We start from the raw sequence: 25,456 nt of genomic DNA, 5'->3' as shown, positions 1-25,456 counted from the left end.
AAGTCAGAAATACATAAATTAATTTCATTTGCTGAGTTAGCCTCTTGTATCCTTTGATTACACGATTGTAATTTATCTAGTGTTTCCTGGTTTGATAAATTTTGCAAGAATGCATCTTTTTTATCACAATCCCAAACGAATTTACTATTAACTGAGCTACGAGTTCTATCTTCAATGATGTTAACTGAGATAGGTTTGTTAAATAACAAAGAAAACTTAACATCACAATGATGAGAGAGTAAATTCGGTGATTCAACTACAAAACTCGATACATGCTTAAATAAATTCTGTGTAGTCAATTACTGTCGACCAAATTTCAATATATCTACTGTTATTTGCAGACGATGCTGTTATTGTTTCAGAGACAAAGGATGGTTTGCAGAACTCTTTAAATAGTTTATATTCATATTGTCGCAAATGGAACCTCACGGTTAACATTGATAAAACTAAGGTTATGGTGTTTAGGAAAGGTGGTAGGTTGGGCAATAATGATAAATGGTTGTATAATAATCAGGAAGTTGAAATTGTTGGTTCTTTTAATTATCTAGGTGTTGTTTTTACCAGTGGCGGTTCTTTTATTCAAGCTGCAAAAACACTTGCGATCACTGCACGCACTTATGGGGCTGGTTCGTAATATTAAAGTTCCAATTAATATCATGTTTAATCTCTTCGACTCTTATGTGTTATTTGTTTTAAACTACGGCTCTGAAGTGTGGGGCTATATGAATGCAGAAGTCTCAGAGAGAGTACATAAGAAATTTTGTAAATGGGTGTTAAATGTTAAACAATCCACTAACACTTTGGCCTTGTATGGAGAGTTGGGTAGGTTCCCATTGTACATAGATCGTCATATTAGAATGGTGAAATACTTTTTAAAGCTCCACTCAGTAAAGCAAGAAAACTGTATTTTAAATGCTATATTACTTGATCAAATTTATAATGTAGATAACAACGTGTCAACCAAGAGCTGGGTGTCAAGAGTTCGTGACATCCTTCAATCATCTGGTCTTAATGAAGTATGGCTTTATCCTGGTTCTGTGAAAATGGAAAGTTTTGTGCTTGTGCTTCGGAGTAGACTTCGAGATATTTATATTAGTAATTGGAGATCTGGGTATATCGTGAAATTAAAACTAGTTTTGAACAATCAGCTTATCTCAGTCTGGTAGAAAATACAAAATATAGAAATGTTTTGGCTAAATTACGTCTTTCTTCGCATAAATTAAATATAGAGATAGGTCGACATAATAAAATTCCTAGACATGAAAGAAAATGTACATTGTGTATTTTAAATGATATTGAGGACGTATTCCATTTTGTTCTTAAATGCCCTGTGTATGCAGACCTTAGACGCCAGTATATTCCTAAGTACTTTTATACTCATATTAGTTTGATGAAATATATTTTATTGATGCACAGTAGTAATAAAATACTCATTAGAAAATTAGCAATGTATTGTGATAAGGCGTTCAAACTTCGTGATTCGTTGATATAAAGTATGTGTCATGGATGTTTTCTATCTTATTTTTGATAGGGTAAAAACTCATATTGGGTTGATGTATTGTCCTTATGTTTTGTTATTTCAGTACATGTTTGCATCATTTTCCTGGTCCTTACGATGTAATCAAATATACTTTCATTACCCATTATACGCAGTCATATGCGGCTATATACATAACCAATGCATGATTACTGTTTGATCAATCTTAAATAATGTCCGACAGTATGTAATATTCAATTAAAAATTATATCATATAATATTAATTCATTCTCACATGTATATCCCAGAAACAATCAAATCGAATGTATTTAGCGTATAATATGCTATGTGTTAAAATTGTTGCATATATATATATATATATATATATATATATATATATATATATATATATATATATATATGTATGTATTTTTTGCTATTATGACGATAAGCTTGTTATGCTTAAGTCTAATAAATATTCTGTTCTGTTCTGTTCTGTCAAATCATAGTCTACAAAACTTGAACCCCGACTTCCAACGTGCGTAAAATTACCCTCTTTATCTCTATCAAATCGACCATTTAAAGACGTAATCCGGTTTCTTAACATAAATCTAACAGCATTAATCCATAATTATTTAGCCTCCCTTTATCTTTTGAACATTGTGTTAACGGTACATCAGTTATATGATTATTTGGTAACAAATCATTAAAGTGCATATAATTATCGCCTGTGACAAAATCCGGCCTATTATATCTGAAGTATGAGCATTTAAATCACCACAAAGCATAAAATAAAAAGAGTTGACATTCTTAGCTTCAAGATCCGTTATAAATGAAAGTTACCGATCGAATGTGTGAGCTTCAATCAAACTCTGGCGACTACTATTTTCTGGTACAACATATGATAAACAGAAATATAGATCCTTATCTACACCCAACGACACACTACTGATTTTTATACATAAAATATCGTTAATACTCGTAAATATAAATGTTTAATTTGTAACATATGTGTTTCTCAAATAAACAATTATGCCCCCTGAAGATCGTTTACTATTTTGCTTATGTTCATGTCTATTTAAAACATAACATTCAAAATTGTCAATATGTAAATCAGAAAAGTCATTAGTCCAGGTTTCCGTCAAAAGAATTATAACATTTGATTGAAAAATATTTATCAACTCAGTAGAGTGTAACTTATTCGTTCGTCTGCTAGTGAGACCCAGTACATTTAACCGCATTCATCTCAGCGTGACCTTCTCGTCAGTACACTATGCGGTGATCGGGTGATCACGTTCTGCTGATTGACCACCGCTGTCAACACCGGGTGTAATTTTAGAAGTGGGGTCAAACCTGGCTAATATCATTATCTCGAGTCCTACTGACACTAAGCTTTTTATAAGGTTTCGCAGATTGAGACCGTTTTTTCGGACCTAGCTACAGCACGGGGGTACGGGATCTGCCCCTTGTAGGGGTGTCTTTGCCACTATTTAATAATGGATTTCCTTCGTCACAATGCACAGTTTTTAGTTCAGTTTCACATGTGGATTTCCTTACCGGTGTTGAAATCTGTGGTGTGGCCATGCCATGACTAACAGGCTTTGGTACAACGAACTTAGCTGGTGTGATGACGGTCTCCTTGGGTACCCTGAGCTGCTGTTTGGGGGCTACACTCACCTGTGGGCCCGTGATGATGGTGTCTGTCTGCTAAGAATCGCGCGATTGGGAGCTGTCTTGACACATAATTATCATGGGTTCGACACTAGAAGGTTCGTGCGTAGATACCGGAAGTAGAGACCCAGCATGAGCGGGGGTATCACTATCAACAGGATGGGCCGCCACCGGACAGTCGGAAGTGTCATTTAGTGCCGACCGATTTATGCGCGGGTTACTTATGTGACCAATATCGTTCAATGACACTATCCGGTTTGCCCCAACTAAGCGATTCCAATCAGGAAACTCGTCACGTACGATCTGCTCATCATTAATTAGTTTTGAAGGATATACGATCGGCGCCCTAGATCTTGGATATTCCCTCTTGATCTCTTTAAGATGAGGCCACAGGCCGCTGCGCGCTTCCTGTATCTCGGGGGGGATCTATGTCTATGGAAAAGGGAGTGCCTTTAAGAAGACGAACATTGCCCATCACATGGTCAATATCCCCATAGTCTCGGAAATTTGCTATAACGGGCCTACTCTGGAAACGCCTGTTTTGGTTTGGCCTGCCCAGCCTAAGGACGCGTGCGATGTATATATTCCTCTCGTCTGTAGACAGTCTATTGTGAAGAAAATCTCGGACAATTTGGACACAATTCTCACCAGGATTTTCTACAAAGCCACGGAATATAAGATTATTTCTCCTAGACCTTGCCATTAGGTCGATAGATTTGAAAAAGTTTTCAAAACGTCCGTATGTGAATTTGTCGCACGAATCACTTGATTAAGTTTATCATTTATACCTGTAATGTTTTGTTGGAAGGAATGTAGTGTTATAATAGTGTGTACTTGCTTGTTTTTGATGAACCTCCGCTCATCGAACATATGTAACAACTTGCTGTCCAATGATCCATGAACAAAGTCTTCCCTTGAAGTGCTTGAACTTATTGATGTCTCTTTGTTTGGACATTCCCGCGTATCTAATACGTCAAACCGGTTAGGAGTGACAATGTTCTCCATTTTTAAACATCCCAAAACAATTAAACACTCCAAAATACCAGCTCTAGTTATTAAATAAATTGTAAATCGTGTTATCCACAAATAATAAGCAAACTGTTAAAATTATCACTAAAACTTGATTTTTTTCAGCCCAGGTAGAAAAAAGTCTGACCACCTGCCGCCATTGTTAATCCCTATATGTATGTGCATCTCGAAATGCGTTGTTATAACGGATTTTTGTAGAAATTGACCAAAGAAGTCAATATAGAAATCAAATATACAAAATTCTAGCTAAACTTGGGTGTTTTATTCAAAGTTTATAAATACTAAATGGTTTTTAGAAGCCTTGTTTAAACTTAAGCAGTATTCTGGATTCCGTTTCAAAAATTGGCTGGTATTCCGAATTCCCGGGGGGGAAGGGAAATGTTTCCTTAATGATGGTGTCCTTAAATTAAACGCAGAAAAATAAACTGTTTGCATAGTATTGCTCTTATGTCTGATTTTTAGAAGGGTATTTCTCAATATTAATAGAAGTCCATTACGTAAATAGACATGCACATATTTCCGGTGACATTGGTGCCATGCATTGACTTTTTTGTTACCAGTATAAGCATAATAATTTACATATATATCTTGAAAAAGGAGAAAAAACACAGAAAAGGGAAGAAACTCAGCGTGTAGTTTCCATTTTCGACGGTTGGTTACTTCCCTTTTTATAAATTTTGCCGCAAACCGGCATAAACTAATTTCGCAAATATCCAGGTAAAACTCAACAAAATGTCAACAAGTAAATGGACAATGATATATTACTTAAAACAATGGTATGAAGGTAATGGTCTAAAATGATACATTTGTCCAGGATTCCTAGACTGTTTCCAAACAATAAGGCTCCAGTTGAAAGATGGTATCAAAACAAAGCTGACAGGAAATGAGCACCCGGTGTAGGGCTCGAATTCCTGGCCGCCGAAACACTTGCATGGGGCTCTTATCAATTGAGCTTAACGAGCGTCTCGTCCATACCCCAACACACAACATTCCTCCCCCATAAAGCTTTTTAGGCCGACGGAGGCACTCCTGACGTTTACTTCTGCCACCATTAAAGTAAACCTGTGAGGACGAGTGCACCACGTGCAGGGATCGAACTAACAACCGCTAAAACACTAGCACGACGCTCTAACCCTGTGGCTGGGTCTTAACCTGATGTTTATATCGGTGTCCTATCCACGTACCGATTCTAGAGTGTAATGACCAGCGTGGCTCAATCTGCCCATATTGCTGGCTCACCAAATGGAATTCCTGCTACTATGGTTTTAGTGCAAGGTATGTACTGATGTATTATTTACATTTGCACAATTTATCGAGCTGTTATTATCAATATCTGAAAAGGAGGCAAACGCGACCCAATTTAGGAAAATATGCTAGTTTTCGATAACATGTGAAGGCGGCTTATAGAGCAGCGATTTTAGTTTAGCGTAGACATCCAAGAAACAAAACAAACAAAGCGGAAAAATTATATTTACTTGACAAAAATAGCACTGCATATACATGTTGACATAAAAAATACGACGTGATTTTTTTTATTTTAGAACGGAAAGTAAATTTTCCTGCTACGAGTTATTTTTTTATTAAAATAAAGTGTGAAAATCGAGACATGGACAGAAGAATGCCAGAGATTCGTTCAGAACAAATTTGGAAAGACGTTTTATGGAATTTCCAAGCTGAAAAATGAAAGTGATGGAAAAATGAATTTGAATTTGAAAAACACCCCTATTTTTGTTATGTTGTTCCATTTTCCTGGTTTGTGATTGTTTGTTTTTGTGTTCTATGTCTTTGGTGTTGACCCTTTGCCATTAAACGGGGTTTATGTTTTAACTTTTGACTACTGTACGTGTTTCTGTATTTTATCTTATAAATATTGCAACACACTGTGGTTTGCTTTGTTCCTGAACTTGGCTTACTATCAAAACTTTAATTTATTTTCGAGTAAGTTTACTTATCGTCGTTGAGCCTAAAGGCAAACAGAGTACATCTAGATTGCAGACAAAAAGAATAAACAGGTAGTTAACTTAAAAATGATGAAAAAAAAACAGCATATATCTAAAGAAGTTAATAGACTGTGTAGCCGGACCGATGCGTAAAAAGGCCCGAGTGTTCATTACGTAACTCGATTATGTCTCGGGCCGTAATGAGTAACTCGGGCAATTATCACGAAACGGCCCTGCCACGACGTATAATGACCTCTAAATATATCTAGTCAACTTGCATTCACCTTTGTCACATTTCACAACTTCGTGAAAAAAATAAGTTCGTGCAACTCGATATTGTCCGACTGTAAAATGTCTGTTGTATGCACCAAGTTCTTTTGGTTTACAAATGACGTGTTAACCAGAAGTTAAGTACATCGTATTATTCTTGAAAAAATAATATTGCAATACTTCCTTGATTGTAAATGTTTAAATATACTCAACCCAAAATATTACAACAATTGTCTAAAAGTCACAAGCATACACTCGGTACATCACTGTGGATACAAAAAATAAATGTCACTGAAATATATATCCGGAGTACCCGGGGAAAACCCACTTGTCCGGCTTGGTGGTTAATGGTCACAAAGCCGGACAAGTGGGTTTCCTCCGGGTACTCCGGTTTCCCCAACACCACAAGACCACACTCTCGCGCAACATCGTGCCAACAAGAGTGACATAGTATAAGTAATCATAATTTTCTTCACAATCGTTGTAAAATATAAAATGTTTAAACTAAATATATAAAAAGGTTTCTGTACAGTCAACAACAACTGTATGTAAGGCTAAGTTGTGGCTGTCTTTATTTCAAAACAAAAAGCATAACAAGTTTTCACTTCACCGCAGTACCTTCACGTCAACCTGCAAACCTTATTTCAAACATGAAATACACAATACTACATTCCAAAAGCTTAAATCATAATCCATTACATTAAGTTATCCCGGGATACGATCGGTTGTGCTCGAGCTTAGCTATTTTTGACACCTTTAAAGAAGCGCACACCTCCATAGCAGATGGCCTTGTATGCGGGTCAGTGGACTACATCTTCTGAAGAATCTCAACGATGTCTTCCGGAGGCGTATTAGCTTTACTGAAACTCGGACGCCACCCCCCTTTGGGGTTGCCTTGCCTTTTCTTCAGCACTTCCATTGCGTCACCGTGAAAGTCTATTCCCAAAATGTCCCTGTAAAAAGGAATTAAAAATCTCTGGTCAATTGTTTTATGTTTATTTTTTAGTCAAACCATGTAAATCATGCTTCCAAAGTACGAGTACTTATAAATATAATATAAATCACATCTACGGCAGCGATCAGGCACAAATATTCTCTATCAATGTTCACATCCCCCGGCAGTAATCATGCACCTACACATATTATATATCATTATTACTATTCTTGTTGATCTAAATTATTAAAATATGTTTACGAAACAAAGCCTTTTAAATCATCACATTGCATTGAGTTTAAATCGTATCTATCACCCAGATCATTTGAATCTTTTTTATGCTACATAATAGGTTAAATTCTCAAATCATTACTAGATAACCTGTTACTTCTAGAAGCCAGAAAAGCATTTATAGATAAGTGGTTACACGATTCTTATCTAGTCTTAAACCAGTTATTATGTTACCTTTAAGGGAAATTCACAAACCAAAACTAGATAACCTGTTAGTGTTGTACAGCTTGAAAAGGTAACAGGTGGCACTTCTGTGCACATTCAAGTCTGTTATAGTATTATGTTATTAATTTTACCGAAAAAGTTTCGCGAAAATTCACTAGATAGCTAGATGATTATCGCGAAAATTAAGTGTTTAATACGTAACAATTCGCGAACGTATATAGGTTATCTAACGGCAGTTATATGCCACCATATCATATATCTATAGTAAATTATGTAAGTATGGTGAATACAATCCAATACATTAATTACTAATGAAAAACTCAAATCCAAGTATATAACGATGTATGTTGTGAAACTTCGAAACATTACCAAAACATTTTTAAGCTTCATATTTCCATGCGTGTATCCCTGCTCGTGTATGTATTCTAGGCCATTGGCGATATCCACTGCATGTTTCACCATGCCTAGGACAGCCTCGCTCCGGCTAGGGTGATCTTCCGTGATCATCCCAGGAACCCATCGCTCTCGGTGGATGTTTTCTGTTGTAAAACATGTAGTCACATTTCATGAGACTTCAATTAATTTTTTCCTATACACGAAGAGCCGAACATACATAATAGTATAGATTATTTTACACGATGAAAAATAAAATAGTATTAAATAATAGTACGAATATAGTGTTTCTTAAGATCAGATATAATTATACGTACTATACTTAATTGTGTACAGTTTGTTTTAAAAACAGTCAAACGAATTTTATACACTGAACACATACTGGTTGAGTTTGTAAATCCGAACAGTTTTGACAGTTTTTTAACAATATATTTGTATTGCGAGTTTTGGTTCTAGTAACTTCAAACTTGGCATTAATAATGTTTGGTCCAAACCTCAGCCTCTGCTGAAGTGCACATTCACAAAATAGTTTGATTCGTAAACGCAAAACGTTCATTTTAAGCACAGTAAATCACCACTCAATCGATGAAATGGAGTATGTAAATCCCGATCGCTTTTAAAATTGTATTTTATTTAAAAATAGATTGCTATTCCGTCATAGTTTGTTTTCATTTCTAATCAAACACACAATGGGAATGGGAATCAACACGAACATAATCTAATCTTAGAAAATTTGAGTTCTGTCCCTTGCTTAAAAAATCTAAGAACTTTCCTTACCCATGATATTGATTACAGTGCGATTTAAAATCTGTGACGTCATTCCCCCGCGTGCTGCATATTTACATTTCACCTGATTAGGAGTTTGACAGGGATTTATAAGAAAAATACTCACCTAAACTTGACGAAAATTCGCATTCGTTGCTAAGGCAAGCGTTTGTATCGATCTAGATCATTGAACTATTGATCAAGGTAAACAAACGCGTGATTTAACAGGTGTTCGGTATTTATAAACTGTTCGGATTTACAAACTCAACCAGTATGACTTAAAATATACTCGGCAAAAAAAGTCATGCGACAAAATGTTCGTAATGATTTTTTCAGGCACTCGAAATATTCATCACAAATGGTTATTATTTTGTGAATGTACTTTTTATTTTGAACAACTGCATGTATATTTAAGATAATTTATTGGTCATTCACCTTAAGATAATATGGTTAGAAGGGGTCTACGGTCAAAACTCACAAAATGGAAGTGTCTTTTAGATTTACGGAGAAATTGCATAACTTTTTTTTTCCGCATAATTGGTTCTGTTTAACAAAATGAGGATTTCCTTTTGAATTAGGCACAAGTTGTTTTAATTATGTACATCCAAACAGCATTTTAGGTAGAAATGAATCGTAACCTTCTTTTTGACTACGACCGGTTACGTGCTATCGGATTTAAAGAAGTCAAATGGAATGCAAGGCGCAAGGTGCATTGAACACGTTTGGGATGTTCTTGGACGCCGCGTTTCATTGCGTATAACGCCACATAATACCCTAGTGGACCTTCGAAGATTTCTTGAACAGGAATGGGATGCGATTCCACAACATGAAATGAAAAAAAAACTCGTTTATTCATCAAGAGCCAAAATGATTAAATGCAGGTACAATTACGGGGGATATACTCATTATTAAAGTTTAAAAAGAGAATGTCTTATTAACAATATAAACTTAAATTAAGGCTTTGTAGTCATGTGATATTCTGTTGATATTGTTGACTTTTCATTGTTTTACATTATTTTTGTTGATTTTGTTAGGTATATTTAATTCCAGTGGTTGGTTATACAAAGTGGTTATACGCGGAAACGAGCAGTATTGTGATTTTTACACCCTGATCCCTATACTGATCAAATCGATAAAGTGTATTATTCACAGCAATAAACTTCATTAAAATTTGTAATAAACGATTGTCCTTGAATTATTCTTTCATATTATGTATGACATAAAAATATTGTTTTAATACATTCAAAATTATAAACCATTATATACCTAGTCGCATGAATTTGTTGCCGAGTATAAATGTGTTCTGACCCGTGTAGTATCCTTTCAATGTTTCCTCACACAGCTCCATCACCATATCCAGATGAGACCTGGATCAGGATCTTTGCGAAAGAAAGCAGCGCCGTAGTATCGTACCACGTTCGGATGACGAAGATCCCTAAATAGAAATTCAACTAATACAATGTAAGCTTCATAATTAAATGCGATCTATAGGGAGACAGTGGTCAAACATCTATGAATGTCTGGTTTTAAGGCACACTTTTAATAGAGTTTGAGTTCTTGTCACATTAAAGGTCTTTGAAACGTACTTTCCAAAGATTAATGTTTACTTTGAGCTACTCGACGATCGCCATGTATATTTTAACATTTGTTATTTCTTGTCAATAATCATGACTTATTTTGACCTATATTATTATGTTGGGTTATTGAACTGTAATAGATTTATGTTCTGCTCTACTTTACAAGTTTGTTGTAGTATGAAGTCATCATGTTACAATATTTGATATAGAATGAAACAAATACAATATACGGTGAAGTGGGACAAGAAAGTAGCTAATTCCTAACTTGATAATAATCATGTATATAAAAGGAAATGATATACCTCATTGTTCGATCCTCTGTGATGGTATTTCTTACATTTCAACTCATAACAACTTCGTTTGCAACCTTAAAAAAATGTATTCCGTATGCAATGTTACTTACACATAAATATACATTTCAACATAACCGATGACAGCAGTGTAGTCGAGGAAAGAGTGGTCTTGATTTAAAATAGGTCAACAGAAAACACTATTTCAGAATAGGTTATTTGAACACAGCTTAACCCAATTGAAAAACTTTAAGAGTAATTAGTGAGCTACGAAACATTTATAGTACGGCGTGTTCAAGATAAAAACACAAAACCCTATGAATACATTGCTGCAAATTAAGAGACCCTTGTTTTGATATGAAACAATCAAACTGTTTGAAAAGTCGACGAGCGCCTTTAATTTTTGCAATATGCAGGCTTGTTCAATATTGTGTCTCAAGTGTCAACGGCCATATGTTACGGCCTCATATATCTCGATATTTTGGTATAAACTGTTATTCCGCATTCACCGTAATTTGCTTCCAAAAAAATAAAATAAAAAAATAAACCCGGTTTATACATAATGCGAAGGGCTAATCGATAATGAGTTAGGTACACAAACGTAAAACTTTGCGATAAAGAAACACATACAAGCACCACAAACATACCATAATCGCATCATAATAGCTTTACCGATGCATAATGGGATAACCGCCTTGGATCGGTCAGTGAAACCCGAATTGACTAGAACACGAGTCTGTTGAGAGCCGAAACTATTTTATATGGCCATAATCTCACTAGTCCCAACATTATCTAACAAAGCATTTGTAAAGCGAGTTAATGTGTAAAGGAGATTAATAATATGGTTCTCTTGAAGCAAACAATACAGTTATGTTTAATTTAACATCCAGTAGCGGACGTAGGCAGAGCTACTTATATAAGTCACTTGCATAATGGTTAGGGTAAGGTGAAGGCCCATAGCTGCAGCTTTATTTGCATATTTATATTACTTGTCCATTTGGCCTACTGCCGGATACCATATAAACACCAGCAAACTATACAGAAACATGCCTTTAAAGCTACTGGTCGGCGTTTCCGTACGATCTCAGAACGGAACACATCTGCAAAGCTTCCGCTTCCCAATGGTTGTTTTCCACGCCAGTCGAACTCTGTTATATCGTAGTCAAACTTCATGATGTTGTTGATGTAGAAGATATCCAAGTCGTCATGCCTGTCAGCAAAGTCGTTGCAAAGGGATGGCAGGTTTTTAATGAACTGTTCTATCTCTGTTAATCTTCTCTCTAGTATCCCAATCAGCTGTTGGCTAGCCTTTTAATAATATTGATATTGTTTTTAAATGATTATTTATAATAATATGAAGTCAACATGTAACAATATTTAATATATAATAAAACAAACTGTGACTGGAGAATTTAAAATTTACCAGAAATGATATTAAAACGTTGTTGACCTTATCAAATTTCTGAACAATCAGCCCAAGGTTGACAAAGAGTCACAAATCTCAATACTTAAACTGAAACATACCTTAAGGAATTCTGGTATTCGTTTTGCAGCCACGTTAATCTCTTTAAACAACCGATCGAAATATTTGCGGAGTTTCGAGTTCATATCCTTGTGTTCGATGATGCTATTCAAATACAACAGTGTGGCCTCCGCCATGACCGTTGCCCGTTGTTTCTGCGTCGCTTCATCGGTGTACATATCCCTTATAATTGAAACAGAATACGCTATTAAACCTGATTGGCACATACGACATATGATATAAACAATCATTTTAATGTTAGAACTAATCACGTTGAGTAAACACGACTACTATTCCTTTCTTCCATGAAGCAAAGAAAACTATTCAGAAAATTAAATTTGCGTTTTAATAGGATTCAAACAAATTTCTTTCTGTAAACCGAAGATTCGTAATACTTTCCTCTCCACAAGTTTTAAAGTTAGGATAAGGATAAATACTTTTGTTTTTTCCTCACCGTCTTGAGAACACATTTGGAAACGGATGAATCATTTGGTCTAAACTATGGATTAACAATTATGCCCCAGAATGATCAAAAATGCAATTAAATATTGCCGTTTCAGTTAACCAAATGATATACAGTTTGTTTTTCTAAGAATATGTAAAACTCGTTAATACGACCTTGTTGTGGGGATAAACATAAAATACTAACAAAGAAACGTAAAAAAATGTAAACTAAAGGAGAAGTAAAGATGGATGACCTGAGAAGTAATAACAGTGATGCATACTAATGGTTTAATAAAACTGTTCACATAGTACATATATTATGTATGTTTTAGGCATGCGAAATTCGAAAAAGAGAACAAATATTAACTCCTGAACTTTTATCCAAAACGTCAAACGGTAGCAGGTAACTCACTTGAACAGTCTTCGGACATCCCTGTTGCCAGTGTCAAGCATACCGATACAACTGACAGCACCTCCCATTGTGTTGTATGTGCGCTCTACTTTTCCTTTCTTCTTGGCATTTGTGTCTTTCAGTGGAATCAGTTTTACTGTATTCAGCATCGTTGTTTTCCCTTTGCTGTCGGCCAGGAGTCCTTAAACAGAATTTTAAGTAGAGTTTTCATGTGCCCATTTTATTTGGCAAAGGCCTATATGGTTGTCGTTTTGGTATGTGTAGAATAAACTTTAGACACGTTTTAGATATTTATATTTTCTTTACATGTTTTAATTGTAGTTTTATACTAGCAACGTGTTTAAAAGAACTGTAAACGTGATGCATGTCACAGACACTACAGGTTCAGGACCCATGCTTATCAAATGCTTCATGTCAACGTCCTTACTTAGACCCAGAAAAGCACTTAAAGCAAAATAATCATATAATTATAACTAGTGTAATAACTATGCAAATAAGGTAACCGCATCACGGAAAAATGTATCCATACGCGTTTTCAAAAATTTAAACAAAAATTAGAAACGATGTTTCAAACGAAATCATGTCGGTGTCAACAAACTCAACTCCACGATGAAACGAATGGTGAAGATAGCTGGGCTTAATCCAAACAAACACCTTCCTGATAAGAGCGCCAGATAAAACCTCGACCACAAATTGAATGACAACAATATTTCTGTTAACCAAATTATGCAAACAACGGTACCCAAGCACTTTGAATCTATAAACAACTATAGCCTAATAAACTCCAAATCAACAAAAGAAAATGTCCAGCATCCTGTACTCCAGTGAAAATACACCGTCTACTTCCTCGCAAAATGCACATTCTAGGCAGATCTCCAGCAATGTTCAAGTTCACACACTGTCACAGTCACTGATTCCACATGAAATCCCACTTTTTCTGGTGGATTTTACAATAGCTCAAATTCACGGGGGTAATGTCCTTGTGCAGATGCATTAAATGACAGAAATCCATGCTGTAATCGACCAGCTACAAAGCGAATTTGCACTTTTGAAAGCGACTGTGACGCTGTGTTCTTTTTAAACCTTAACCGCCAAATGACATGTACACATTTGCGTGATTACTTATGTCGTCACGCAGTTATGACATTGCGCTTATTATCGATTTGCTTGATTTAAATGGATTTAAGTATATGCTGTTGTTGTTTTTAAGTGAAACCTTTGCATATCGATTGATATTTGAGACATGATTTGTGTTTTTATTGTTAATAAAATGATTTTATGTCGGCTATTTTCTTTCCTGTGGATAAATCATCCTAATAACACACAATGTAAATGCGCACTATGACAAGAGAAGTGTATTAAAGAAACTTTGACCTTGATTTCGACCGTAAATGCGTTATGTTATAAATAGAATCTCAAATGAGTGTTTATTTGTTATCTTTATTAAACTCGTAATTTGGCAGAGCCTCGTTTTTGTCGTTTTAAAATCAACTCGTTTGATAAATTCGATACAAAATAAACACTCATTTGAGATCCTCTATATATCGACTTGGTAGAGGAGTTGTTGTTACAATTGCATATACTTTAATAAATAATCAATATGTTTTAATGTTTAGTATAATCAAAACTATGGTTACTTGCAGTATGCATGCATTTCTTTCTTTATTTTGTTTTATTCATTATATATATTCGATTAAAAAAATGTATGAATTATTGCATGTTCCGCCATTATGTACAATATTCGGCCACATGAGTCTATGGATATCTGGTAAATTGATTTTCGGCCCTGTTCTTTATTTTGAAATTATAAGATTACGACGTGGAAATATTAATTGAACATACTGTTAAGCGTTAATGCCAGTTCTGTACTAAGCTGTGGTAATCATTGTACAAGCGCCAAAATGCGACGAAACCGGGTTTTTTATAGCACAGAACAGATCTATTTTGTGTTAGAAGATCATAGATCATACAAACTGGCGACAAGTACAACATATGTGTACATGTCAAAACATATATATATGCAATTTCATACATTAGACGCAAACGTACATTGTACGAGTACTATGTATATTTAGTTCTGTTATTACCAATAACGATAGTAAAGCATTGTGATAAATTGTGTCTTCAACGACTTAATCGTACAAAAAAAAATTCACCCGATAATAAGTAGTAGACATAAACACCAACAGCGTATTGGATTGAAAAGGGCTGGTGCATTTTCAGCCCAGTCAGAATTTATGTGAAAATTCCCAAAAAGTTTGGCGTATGTGAAAGTCCTTAGGACAATTTACATATGAATCGTAGCTCTTGAGTGGCAGAATGTAGACGGGGTGGGTAGGTGGACTGAAAAGTGCTGTGTGCTATTTACGTTGGCTTAGAGGTTAATGACGGTAAAGTTGGAAGGTAGTTGGTTGTTGATAGGTGGTAGTTAGAGATTCAATTTCATACTAGTTGCCAGTTGGGGATTTGAATATTCAACTACATTCTAGTTGCATGTTGGGGATTCGAACAATCAGAGTTAGATGTTAATTCGCCTTATTCCAGAAAACCAGAATGCATTGCGACAAAGGTGACTTCCGGTTTATTTCCGCATTCAATTTCCTAGTTATCGAAACGAGTGAAAGGAAGAGCATAATTGGCAAAATAGATTGATAGGTGAGTAAAACCTGTTGGAAACATCAGTTTATAGATTTTTCTATAAATTTCTACCGTTTTTTTGTAAATGTCAATGAAGTTTTCGACGTTTATACCCAACTTCAGTACACATTTAAGAGGGTGGGGTAAAATAACAAAAGACTCATAGTAGTTCTCAAAGACTTCAAATACATATTGATTGTTATGAAATATGCATTAAATTTGGGTTTGTTGAGTTTGTTATTAATTTAAATTAATAATATTTTGCAAATAGTGTGAAATTGTTAAAATATGCAACGTTAAAGCAGTCAAGTAAATGAAGCTTAAAGCATAATGTGATTAAGCAGGGCATTTAAATAATGACTGCAGTGCTGTATATAAACAAATATTCAAGTCATAGAATAGCAGCTTATAAATAATGTACTAGTTTATTGTAACTATTTAAATATCTGAATGATATTAAAGCTGCATTCTCACAGATTAAACATTTGACAACTGTTTTATTTATTGTCTTCGAACGAGCCAATTTATGCAAACCTGCACAAAACCAGTAATATAAGTCTGCTGACAAAACATCGGATCACAGATTTTCATATTTAAAAAAATATTTTAGTGCATTTTTCTTAAACCGTTAGTAACGTTTTTAAAATTAGCCATAAAATTATAATTTTCAAATGGAGATATGAAAATCGGTGATCTGATTGTTTTGTCAGCAGGCTTATATCACTGGTTTGCAGATATTTACACAGAAATTGCCTCATTCCAAGACAACAAATAAAAAAAAGTTGTCAAAACGGTAAATCTGTAGGAGTGCAGCTTTAACAGCCTCTTTGGAGTGTTTTATATTTTTATTTTTTTGGCTATCTTGGATGATGATAAGACTATTTTATTTAATTTCAGAGATGTCCATTCCGGATGTTTGAGTCAGCCAAGTTGATGCTCAACAGGAGTAGGCAGTTGATACCATTAATCTGATAGCACCTGCTATATCAGTGGTTTTACAAGATATTTTTGTTCAAAACACAAGAGACTGGATTCGGTTCAAGAACAGAGATAAAGTAAATGAAATGTGTCAATATGAATGAAAACTTTCCTTGACTGCAAGGACTAAAGAAATGCACACAAGTGACATAGATTTTAATGTTTGATACAAAAAGTAAACGTTTAGAACTTAAAATTATGACACAGGATGTGAAACAACACTTCATAGCCGATAACAGTCGAACAAGAGATTTTTCAAAAAGAAGAAAGATGTTTTTTTTTTAACCATTGGCAAATGAACCTTTAAAGGATTATTGCATACCAAGGACAATTTTTAATGTTATTATTAAATTGTATAAAAAACGTTTTTATTAATATGATTGTCTATGATCTTCTTATTCCAATGACTGTTTAACTCCCATGGTTAATATTAAAAAGACATAAAATCGAGTTAACGCTTGTTGGCAATAACTAGCCACCCGGTTAACTTAGTTTGTAGGAGCCCCGTGCTAGTATACCGGCAGCCCTTGGTTCGAGCTTTTTCCTATCATGTTACTTTAGTATTTTTATAGTCAATAAGCCCAGGTGTCGTTAGCGTACAGTAGGCCGAATATTTTCTTGGCCCCAATTCAAACAGCCTTGAGATTTAAATGAAACTTGGTACACATGCAAATTTTTAGAAACAGTAGGCTCATGTCCAGCAAGATCATACATAATATTTCAACACTTGAATGTATTTTTATTTCAACACTTGAATGATTAAATACATCTGCTGCTATGTATTCAAATTTCCATAACTAAGATTGTGCATCATTGTAAATATAGTGCTCAAGTCTAAAGCTGCATTCTCACAGACTGACCGTTTAAAAAAAAATGTCTGAAAACCAGTGATATAAGATTGCTGATAGAAGATCAGGAAACATTTTTACATATCTTGACTGTTTTGACAAAAAAATGTCTGAAAACCAGTGATATAAGATTGCTGATAGAAGATCAGATAACATTTTTACATATCTTTGTTTGAAAATTGATATTTATGGTTAGAAGCGTTACTAACGCTTTAAGAAAATGGAGTCTTTTGACAGTGTTTCAAACAACTGAGATCTGTTCTATTGTGAATCATTTTATATGATTGACTGAATTGAAAGCAATGATACCAAAATCAGTTAATCTGTGAGATTGCAGTTTTAAAGGTGCAGGTCCCTTAAGATCAGTTGGCAGAAGATCTCATCATATTTAATGAAGAGTCATACATTCAATGATGCAATTCAACTTATTCATTTTGATTAGAATCATCATATTATGAACACCATGAGCTCTGATTTTTTTGATTTTTTATGACAAATTTATCATATCTGTAGAAAATGTCTGATACTATCATACAAATTATAGCAAAACAAACAAAAAATGGTTGTACAGAATTATTTTTTATTTAAATATCTATAAAAAGAGTTGTTCATATAATAACACATTATGATGCACATTTTAAATGTAAGTACAAGGACATAAAAAAATATTTAATTTATATGATTATTGAATAATAATATCTCTTATGATAATAATAATAGTTATAAGTGTTAAATACTAAGCACTTAACATATTATACATGTATGAATATCAATAATAACAGTCAAAAAACAACAGTTCAACCAACAAAAGAGATCCAACAAGTACTAGCAATGGGAATCCAACCAATATGACCTGACAACCTACAGTAGCGGTTCAATCATCACTTCATTGCGTTCAAATAAGGCTCAACTAGATATCACTCCATTAAATACAGTCCAATCAACACTTGTGGTCAAACCAACACTTCTTGTCCATCCATTAAAAGTTGTTCAACCAAAACATGTAAATCAACTGAGTATAGCTATCCGATAAACAATAGCTGTATATCCAACAGTGATTCAAATAACACTAGTTGTCCATCACACATTCTGTCCAACAAGCAGTCCAAACAACACTGATGGTCCAACCAACACTTCCGGTCCAACCATTTATAATTGTTCAACCAACACGTATGGCCCATCCAATATAGTGTCCAGTAAGCAATAGATGCCCAACCAACAATAGTGTTTCAACAGGCACTAGCTGTCCATCACGTTGCTACCAATCTAGCAGCCCAACCAATTGTAGTGATATTCTTCATTGATAGTAATGATCTCAGAAGATAACATCCGCATATTTGAATCATATCTGTAAAGAAAGGAATGGAACATAAAAAGTATATTTTTTATAAAAAGTTACTCTCAGACTTATTTATGGATGGGTTTTAAGACAATCTGGACCCCGATATAATTCCAGGCCTGGGTGTATGCGACTATTTGGGTGGCCATCATAATATTTAAACATAACTAACTAGTAACAAATCATTCAGAAGACTACACATTGTGACAGCATGACATAATTACTCTTTCTTAGTAAAATGTCTATTACCTAGTAATAAAATACACCAAGCAGTATAAATATCATAATCTATATTGATGATGATTTATATATGTTCATTCATAAGACTATTACATACAGTAGTTATACCTGGTAATGTATAGATTCCTCATTATAGATTATGACAGTCAGATAGTAAAACAGACTAATATATTATTTGTGTTAATTTTCAAAACAAATGTTTAAGAATAGATGATAATTATTTGTTGTTAATAATACTCCAATAAGAATAGTAACCGCAGTCTTTTCTGAACCATCTACCCCACCCACCAGAACTAACTGTCCAGGTAAACAGTCAAGCGATTTATAACTCATGACATTCAAATTATATCGCAATAATGTAATATAAACTCATTAAAATGACAAATCTAATAAAAATAAATAAATTAAAACAAAACTGGAATGATAATTAGTCCGTATTAATCGCGGTTATTATACTTCGTTATAACCCGGAAATAAACCGGAAGTCACCCTGCCGCAAAGGATTATGGTCTATTGGAAAGTCGAGAATGTTGAAATTAAGCTTCCCGACTATTTCCAGTCGGTTATCCGCGCGTATCTAACTACCAACCAGATTGTATGTTTTCCTTCTTACAGTTAAAATGTACACAATAAGTCAATGTAAAGAAATAAAACAGTTATCGTGTCCCGCATGTACAAACACTGCTTTAAATCACTACTTTTCGTACACTCACCAGTCGGAAATTCGACTATTTCCTGTCGATTATTCGCGAATATTCAACTGGCAACAAGTCGGAAGTTTGGGATTCAGATGTTGTCTGCTTTTTTGGTTTAAATGAACACATGTACAAACAACCCAAATGTATGTTTATGCATCTACACATATGTATCTTTTTGACAAACACTGGTTTATATACTATTGCTCGTACATTCGCCAGTCGGATATTCGACCATTTCCAGTCGGTTATTCGCGAATATTCAACTACACACAGTTGGAAGTTGGGGCTTCATCTTGTTTTTATATGGTTAAAATTTACACATGTAAGAAAATGAAACGTTCTTGTGTTTTTATTCATGTTCACATATGTATCTTTGTGACAAACACAGCTTTAAATCACTATTTTTGTACGTTCACAAGACTGATATTTGAGTCGGTTATTCGCGAATATATAACTACCAACCAGAAAGGAGTTGGGGATTCATATTATGTTTATTTAATTGATAAAAAAGGTCACAACAGAAAAATTCACACGCCAAATGTTTGTTTATGTATGTACACATATATATCTTCGTAACAAACACTTTTCAAATCACTTTTATTCGTTTGTTTCACAGTCTGATATTCGTCCATTTCCAGTCAGTTATTCGCGAATATCCAGTTGGTAGTTGGGGATTAAGATTTTGTCTTGTTTGTAGTTATAAGGTTCATATCTGAACAATCCAAATGCATTTAATGCATGTACACAGCTGTATCTTGGTAAAACAAAAAAAAATCTTTATTCGTACATTCGCCAGTCGGATATTCGACCATTTCCAGTCGGTTATTCTCGAATGTTGTGAATAATAGTGATTTAAAGTAGTGTTTGTTACGAAGATACATTTGTAAACATGATTAAAAATATAAAGTTTGATTTCCATTAAATGTGAATCTTTTAACCATAAAAAGGAAGAAATTTGAATCCCCAACTTCCAACTGGTAAGAAGTTGAATATTCGCCAATAACCGACTGGATATGGAGGAACACCCGACTGTCGAAATCACGAATAACCGTAATTTAAAACAGTGTTTGTTACGAAGATACATATGTGTACATGCATAAACATACCGTTTGGCGTTTGATTTCCCCATATGTGACCTTTCAAACCATATAACTGGACATACTCTGAATCCCAAACTTCTGACTGGTTGGTAGTTGTAATTCGCGAAAACCCGTCTTGAAATGGTCGGATATCCGACTTGCGATTGTACGGGCAATAGTGAGTTAGAATAGTGTTTGTCAAGAAGATACATATGCGTACATGAAAAACAATAATTGTTTCATTTTTTTTACATGTGTACCTTTAAAACATAAATGTACACACAATCTGAATATTCAACTCTCAACTGGTTGGTATTAGAATATTCGCGAATAACTGACTGGAAATGGTCGAATATCCGACTGGCGAATGTACGATTAAGGGTGATTAAAAACTGTTCTTTTTACGAAGATACATCAGTGTACATGCATAAAAAATACATTTGGAATGTGAATTCTTCACATGTGTACCTTTCAACTAAACACAGGACAAAATCTGAATCCTCAACTATAGTGATTTTAAACAGTGTTTGTTACGCAGATACATATGTGTACATGAATAGAAAAACAATATTAAACTGGTTGATTTCTTTACATGTGTATCTTTGAACCATAATTAAAGAAAAAATGATCTGAATCCCCAACAACCAACTGGTTTGTAGTTGAATATTCCAGAATAACCGACTGGAATTGGTCGAATATCCGACTTGTGAATGTACGAAACATAGCTTATAAAACCAGTGTTTGTCAAGAAGATACACATATGTAGATGCATAAACATACATTTGGCTAGTATTTCTTTACATGAGTACTTTTTAACCATAAAACAAGACAACATCTGAATCCCCAACTCCCGACTGGTTGGTAGTTGAATATTCGCGAATAATCGACTGGAAATGAACGAATATTCGACTTGAGAATATACCAATAAAAGCAATTTAAAACTGTGTTTGTTACAAAGATAAATATGTGCACATGCATTAACATACATTGGGCGTGTGATTACTCCATATGTGACATTTCAAACCATATAGACATACTCTGAATCCCCAACTCCCGACTGGTTGGTAGTTGAATATTCGCGATTAATCGACAGGAAATGGTCGAATATCAGACTGGCGAATGTACACACAATAGAGGTTTAAAATAGTGTTTGTCACAAAGATATATATTTTTATATGAATTAAAACACAATAACTGTTTGTATTCTTTACATTTTTAACTTTTAACCATAAAAAGAAGAAAACCATCTGAATTCCCAACTACCAACCTCAACTGGCAACTAGTTGGTAGTTGAATGTTCGAATTTCCATCCACCAACTACCAACAACCTTTCAACATTACCGTTATTGAAAATTACAGGCCGTAATACGCAGCTTCCGTTACGCTACGGTTATAAGGTAATCTTACACTTATATGAAACGATCATTGAGCAGAAACACAGCATTGCTTTGCCTCAGAATACACAAGTTCACAATATTAACCAATGTATACCTTCGTCTTCAAGTCAACAATAAATACAATACCAATACCTGACTGCAGATTAAGTGGTCGTGATTTATGACCCCTTCAGCCACTTTACACAGCGTGACAGGTTGTTGCATCAGATAATGATAACTATGTGTAAATAAGCATGCTGTTAGATAGTCCAAGCATCAAGAATTGACTTTTTGTGTCAAAAGTTGGGTATGTCATTGTTGACGTCAAATAGTTTTAAAATCGCGTCTTTGATTATTTATATTATAATTTATATAATTAAATTATTGCATACTTATATATTTTAAAAGTGCTTGATAGAAATAACACTTTGTCCTTTTCATAAACCATACAATAAAATAAATCGAAAGCGGCGCGTTGTTGCGCGTGACTTATCTGGCATGGGCGTGCCAGGTGGGGTTTTCGGCTAAATTCACCGGTAATGCTTAGGCCTAAAAAAAAAAATTGTTTGGTTAGGGTTACATCCTTAAAAAAAATAGGTAGGGTAGGTAGGCTTTTTATTTTTTTTTATTTTTTTTTTTATTAGGTTTTATATAAGAAAATAATTTTCATCATTGGAGAATGGTGTTAAAGCTATCTTCTGTATAAGCATTTAAGGTTTAAACTTAATATTAAAAAGCAATTTAAAAAAAAACGAGATTTTTTTTTTTTTTTTTTTTTTTTTTCATATTTTTTTTTCAAACTGACTATAAAAACGGTAGGGTCGGCGCCTATTCCGTAGGTAGGGTCGGGTAACCCGAACCAAATGTATTTTTTTTAGGCCTTATCTGGTATGCAAGAAAAAAACGTTCCGCTGATTTTGCTCGTTGACAGCACCCAATACAAAGTTATACAATATAATTATTTTAAGCTATTATTTATACAAACACATGATCTATTTATACGACACTTAGTGCACTAATATTACATATTCGTATTTTGACAGTGTTAAGACGTGACTTTTTTCTTAAAGATCTCCATTTTCATAAGACGTATTAAGTTTGGTGACTGGTTTGTATTTTAACAAATTAAGTCTCCTGTAAATGTCCACTTATTTAATGGTGACAATATAACATAACATAACATGGCACGCCAACTGCTATAAATACTTGACTTGGGGGGGGGGGGGGGGGGCTAGTGTCACTATCTAAATTTACAATTACTTACCCTAACCTTAGCAGTTATCCTAACCCGAGTGACTTATATCATTAGCACCGCCTATGACAAACCTTCGTCTGCTATTGGATATTATTAAGACTTTACGCATAGTTATACAGGTAAAAACACACCAACGCACCTGTCATGAACGTCCCTATTCTTTAGCAGCTCTCGGATTTCCGCGGTGATCTTGAAAATTTCGAAGTCCACCCTTTTGCGCAGATTCGCCACGCAATCGTCACTTTTTTTCTATGAATAAGAGACAGAGAGAAACGTTTGCACATGTCACTATACTATACACGAGTAACGAGAACTACATACGTCCATGTTTTGAGAACTTGAATTGAACGTACTTTCAGTTGAGATCATACGAGAAAATTCTCAAAATCAAATATACAAAGCACATTCGCAATGCCATTTTGAACCGAAGAGGTGTTAATTTGTACCAACCAAACAACGGTTTTGAGTAGACACCTTCGCATGTCAGATAGTTTTGTTTGCAACTACGCCGTTTAAATGTACGATTAACTGGTCGGTCGAACTTAAATCAGCTCACACTGAACAGCCTCTTCAGTAATCGTAGTGATACATCAAATTATATGCCAAATTGCGAATGCATGCAGTCGGTTTCTTTTTTGTTGTCGATTGACATGCTATATCTGTTACACTTGGTTTAAGACTTCCTTGATAAGTGCGGGCGTAAAGCCACACTCGTTCAATGCTTCAAAACATTGAAATTCTAAGTTCATATGCCATATATTAACTACCTTGAAATATGAATCTTTTACAGCCAGAAAATGTCAATAGTATAATTTCTTATCTTCGTCACATGCTTTTAACGTATCTCGGTTTACCTGCAGGTCTTGTACGTGTTTCTTCATGTCAATGTATCGCTGTTTTGTGTCATCCTCGGTCATCCCGAGCTGGACGCTCGTCACGTCGAGTACGTATTTTGACCGGGTCAGGAACCCGGATAGCCACCTAGAAGGAGAAGAAGCGTCCAATTGAGAACATAAAATAGTTGCCGCAGACAAAAACAACGAGTCGTCAAAAGAGTGAAGGGACAGTCATGTTATCGAAGAACGAGATTTATCCAGGGAAGTGGATTTATTTAAAGATGCACTCTTACTCCCCAAAAAGCGGTACATAAATTATTATAATTGTTTAAGTATCCGAAAAGGATGAAAACATATCGAAAACAGAAGTTCTTATGAAGGATTACGTGTTGATTTAAAGAAAGGTTCAGAAATCACGGTATTTCAACCTTATGAGAGGATAGTTTAACTGTAAATATTTTAAGACCCACCATTTAATAAATATTAGTGCGTTTTCAGCTATTAACTACACTGTTACAATCTTATTATCCATAAAATTAATGTATTATCTAATAAGAAGTTTAAGTCAATCACTCAAAATTTATGTTTGTGCATGTGTATGTATTGATTTTAAATACGATATCACTTTAACAATTGACTTCAATGTGTCTAACTAAATGTAAAATTACAAGCAAAAGCGAAATTGGGTCACAAATATTTCGAGTTCCAACGTTCTATCAGTTTTCCTCCCTGGAACGTAATGGCGCAAGAGCGTCTATGAAGCTTTAAATTTAAACTAATATTATTTAGATGCTGCATTTCAATACATATTTATCCAAACCTTATAATGAGATTTCGCAAGGAGACGAACTTGGCTGATATAGCTTGTTACATAACATTTCTTTATGAATGATGTTTTAGATAATCAGTAAGTTTTATACATTCTTGTCCAAAAACAATACCTGAACATACCTTGACATCGATAAATTACAAATAACCACTGATTTGATC

The 25,456-nt window shown here is 34.5% G+C and overlaps 1 pseudogene; it reads right to left on the bottom strand.

Annotated features, from left to right (window-relative positions):
* Window positions 1-2,914: 2,914 nt before the first annotated feature.
* LOC128219482 (uncharacterized) overlaps window positions 2,915-25,456 on the bottom strand; it is a 46,957-nt pseudogene continuing 24,415 nt past the window's right edge.

Source organism: Mya arenaria, chromosome 15 (genome assembly GCF_026914265.1).
Source record: "Mya arenaria isolate MELC-2E11 chromosome 15, ASM2691426v1".
Lineage (NCBI taxonomy): Eukaryota > Metazoa > Mollusca > Bivalvia > Myida > Myidae > Mya > Mya arenaria.
The sequence above is the reverse complement of the archived record's forward strand: the minus strand, read 5'-3'. Positions and strand labels throughout refer to the sequence as shown.